General features: G+C 37.9%; 1 protein-coding gene across 3 annotated transcripts in view; it reads left to right on the top strand.

Moving 5' to 3' along the window:
• Positions 1-5,000, top strand: part of LOC106870405 (cadherin EGF LAG seven-pass G-type receptor 1) — a 538,322-nt gene that overhangs the window by 78,367 nt on the left and 454,955 nt on the right. The gene's annotated exons all lie outside the window — the stretch shown is intronic.

Genomic DNA, 5,000 nt, shown 5'->3' with positions numbered 1-5,000 from the left:
TATGTTTGTGTGTCTGTGTTTGTCCCCCCCCCCAACATCGCTTAACAACCGATGCTGGTGTGTTTACGTCCTCGTAACTTAGTGCTTCGGCAAAAGAGACCGATAGAATAAGCACTAGGCTTACAAAGAATAAGTCCTGAGGTGGATTTGCTCGACTAAAGGTGGTGCTCCAACATGGCCACAGTCAAAGAACTGAAACAAGTAAAAGAGTAAAAGAGAGGGAGAGAGCTACGTGCCTGGATTGCACTGGATTGCTTGCGTTCAGTCCACTGCAGGACAAAGACCTACGCATGTTCCTCTACATCAAACAGTCTGATGTTGAGGCCATGAATTTGAGCTTGAGATCATGCTGGTTTGGTGAGCCTACTGTGCCACACTGGCTCAGCATGACTTTGGCACAAGTGTGCACTTTTTATGCTCTTACCCTGGAGTCGTAAAGTCGATTGCATCGAGCCTAGTCAACTGGTACTTGTTTTATCGACCCCGAAAGAATGAAATTAAAAGTAGACCACGGCAGAATTTGAACTTAGACCGTAAGGACGGAGGTAATACCACGAAGCATTTCGCCCGGTGTTCTAACGATTCTGTCAGCTCGCGGCCTTGCGGAACATCTACATGCTGAGGCTTCTTCGAACCCGCAAGAAAGTAATTCACCGCATTTTATCAGGGAGAAAATTTATTGTTGTAGCCAAATAGGTGTAAATACATCGATTCAGCCACTGAGCTAATACCCTGATCGATATAGAGATAAACAGAGATAAATAGAGATAAATAAAGAGATTATTACTCGATAACCACGCTTCGTATTCTCGTTTCTACTCAGCGACATCTGAACAAGTGAATTATATTTCCGTATCCACTTACACTCTGTCAAATTTCTGATGAAATGAGAAAGTGAAACGGCGATTAAGAGCTCCTTCAGTTACCAACAGTTATAGCATTTCGTTTAATAAACAAGAGTACAAGGAGGTTGGTTGATAGTACTTCATCTTGCTGTTATTGCCGAATTCAACGAGAAAATAATCGTCTCCTTTACGACTTCTCAGAAATGTTGAATCAGTAATGTGTGAGTGACTCAGCTATCCGGGTGAATACTAACACGCTACGGTACCTATTACTACAGATTAAGAAAGGAAAGATAACGATGTTGTTATTAGTGAAGTAACAGACATTCTGTGTATTTTACTGAGAATGGAAACATGGTCATGGACAGAGCAGGAACCTAATTCCACGCTACAGCGCTCCCGACATTTCAAAACTTACGCTGACCATTTTCCTTATCTAATCTTTGATTTCTAGTCCACCACTCATCATTGATAATATTGATACGAATGTTGTATGATTCCATTCATGTCAGAACTTGCTGAGAGTATTGTAGTCGTAACGAAAATCACGTGACTCTTTACGCTAGAGTTCACCAGAGAGAAAAAGAGAAAGAAAGAAAGTGAATGAGAGAGAGAGAAAGTAAGAGAGAGAAAGAGAGAGAGAGAGAGAGAAGGAGAGAGAGAAGGAGAGAGAGAGAGACAGAGAGCTCCACACCAAATAGTTTACTGTTTCAATAAATTTCCAACATTCTAATTTTATTTTGTCTTTTATTTGCTCTTTGCATTCTATTACCGTTTTTGCTATTTTTAATCTTTTAAACAAACTTTCCTTCTCATTTACCCTGTCTCTGTCTCTCTGTCTTTCTCTCTGTTTTCTCTATTTCACTGTCTCATAATTTTTTTTTGTCTGTCTCGGATGATATTTCTGAAACAAATGGGGAGCTAAATCAGTTTTCTTTTAAAACATTTCTAGAAACTTCGAAGAAACAATATTAGCTTTTCGGTGGAAACGTTTTAGTGAAACTCCAGACGATATTTTATTGTATCTTGTTTTCCTGATTTCATTAATTTTATTTTTGGCAACAGACGTTACATATTTGGTACAGCAAATTGAAACGATCACACACACACTCATGGGCATAAAAACGTATGTGTGTACATATGTGTGTGTGTGTGTGTGTACATATGTGTGTGTGTGAAGGCGCGTGGCTTAGTGGCTAGGGCATTCGGCTCAGGATCGTAAGGTCATGAGTTCAATTCCCGGCGATGCGTTGTGTCCTTGAGCGAAACACTTTATTTCACGTTTCTCCAGTCCACTCACCTGGCAAAAATGAGTAATACCTGTATTTCAAAGGGCAGCCTTGTCACACTCTGTGTCTCTTTCAGAACTACGTTGAGGGTTCGCGTGTCTGTGGAGTACTCAGCCACTTGAACGTTAATTTCACGAACAACCTGTTCCGTTGATCGTATCAGCTGGGATCCTCGTCGTCGTAACCAAGACAGACTGCTCTTTTAAATATGTATGAATATATAAATATGTATTTACATATGTATATATATATATATATATATATATATATATATATATATATATATATATATATATATATATCAAATATGTGCGTGCGCGTGAGTGTGTGTGTGTGTGTATGTATGTTTGTGTGCGAGCGTGTGTGTGTGTGTGTGTGTGTGTGTGTGTGTGTGTGTGTGTGTGTATGCCGTCCACTGATGTGTGTATGAAAGCGCGAGAGACCACGGTGAACGAGATGGTCTGAAATAAGAAGCTTCTGAGTTCGATCATTATATCCTGTGGTGCGTTCTTTTCTTGAGCCAGATGTTTTGTATTCTGTTGCTGTATTTCAGTTTTCATGATTGAAATATGTTTCGGCCGAGTGTTGTTGCTGTCCCCTTGTCCGCTTCCTCCTACCGTCTGACACATCCTAGGTGGAGGGGTGGGGGCAAGCAGAAAGATGTCTATGTTATTTTCCGACAACATAAGAATGTACTTGTTAGTATAGTGCATTGTAGCAAGTAAAAGTCACTTGAAGGTGACGGCTCTACTTGGAAACATAGACACACAGACACACACAGACACACAGACACACACGCACACAAACACACACTGCATTAGTCTGGATAAATGGTATTTGATGTAAACAATACTGACAGACATCAAACAAAGAGGCAGTTTAATAAGAAATTCCATTTTACTCAAGCTACTGTTTACAAAATGCTTTCTCTTCTTGGCTTGACAAATTCTTTAAAGCGATTTTTTCTTAATGTTAAGTCAGAAAAATGAAAACAAAACATTATTTAAAATTTTCGTTGTTGAAAGCCAAGAATTAATGTGAAAACACGGAACAATAATTTCGGAAACATCATAATAATAATATTAAATGTGATAAGATGCATATAAGATCAAATGGCTGAGGGCAATATTTGTCTAAGGGGGCAGAATCGTAAGTAACGCCAGATCAAATGGTCAGCGGCATTTCGTTTGTCCTAACGATCAGAGGTTCAAATCACCCCGAAATCGACTTTGCTCTTTATAATTTTGCGGTCGATGAAATAAGCACCAGCTGCCCACTGGGGTAACTGACTTACTAGACTTGTACCTAAATTTGAATTAAATATTTATCTAAATTGAATGAGGAAAACTAATTGTGAGACGCATTGATAATTCATAGATCATTAAATACAATTACACATACATATATATGCACACAAGCATAAGTACTTCTGCACGCACATAAATATGCATCGATACATGTACATACAGAGCCAGGCACAGAAGTATTATTTGACAGAATATTTACCATGTATTTAGAGGCAATCATAATAGCCATTGTTTCTATCTTCTCTCACCCTCACCCTCTCTCTCTCTCTCTGTGCTCCTCTATATATTTCTCTTTCTAGACACACAAATGTTGCACTTCTTAACACACTCACACATCGGTTTTATTACCGGTAATGTACTGGCAATTTCTGCACCAGTATACACTCAATTTTTACTCCAGAGAGAATTAGCCAGAAGTTAAGGTTGAGTGCTACATTGGTAACACATCGATACTCAACACTATCCAGATCTCTCTCTCTATCTATCTATCTATCTATCTATCTATCTATCTATCTATCTATCTATCTATCTGTCTGTCTGTCTGTCAACACACGCCCATACTTACATGCATACAAACACAACTATATATATTAATTGATACACGCATCTATGTACGTAAACGCACTCTCTCGCATACACGCATACACACATCTCTGGGATTCATCCATACGCTGACAAACACCGTTACACACACACACACACACACACACACATATATATATATATATATATATATATATATATATATATATATATATATATATATATATATATATATATGCATATACCATAAACGTTCCATTTCACACATAGAGAATGAGACAAGTAGCGACAAGTATAGCAAAACCATCACAAGTTTCCCGACAAAAGAAGGCCGTTGTTTTATTGAACCACAATATCAATAACTCCTTCTATTGAATTCAGATCTTACACATGTACCTCCCCGACCACATATTCAACAAAGAGTCCATTTACTCAGAGTCATGTGGAATAAATTAAACTCAAAGATTTTCTCTTGAGAATGTTTAGTTTATTTTTTTATAAAAGAATCCTGCATAAAATATAACGTTATGTATCAAGCAAAAATTGTTATGATATGGAGAATCACTTTGTCGAATATATAAACCCTAACCCTAACCCTAAAGGTACGGATTGTAAGAAATTTTAACTTGTAATCAGGAAACTGTTGCTAAGCGGAATTATCGGCTGGTTGTTCCTTCGATGAGAACAATCAGATATTCTTTAAATCTATAAGTTCGGTGTCACAATGAAAATAAATGAAGGAAACCCTCAGAAAACAAAAAGAAAGTGGTTTCGAAAATTGTTGATGTTACTGGGAATACGAAAATTGAGGATCCCTGTGGAAAAAAGGCATTGCATTTTTCAGTATTTCTTCACACATTAAACAAAACCAAAGAAATATTGTATTCGTTACGTTCTCGATAAGCAATATTAAAAATGCTTAACGGTATTTCGGCTGCTGTTACGTTCTGAGTTCAAAGTCCGCCGAGGTCGACTTTGCCTTTCATCCTTTCGGAGTTGATAAATAAGGTACCAGT

The sequence above is a fragment of the Octopus bimaculoides genome, chromosome 4 (assembly GCF_046866305.1).
Source record: "Octopus bimaculoides isolate indiv1 chromosome 4, ASM4686630v1, whole genome shotgun sequence".
NCBI classification, from domain to species: Eukaryota; Metazoa; Mollusca; class Cephalopoda; order Octopoda; family Octopodidae; genus Octopus; species Octopus bimaculoides.
The sequence above is the reverse complement of the archived record's forward strand: the minus strand, read 5'-3'. Positions and strand labels throughout refer to the sequence as shown.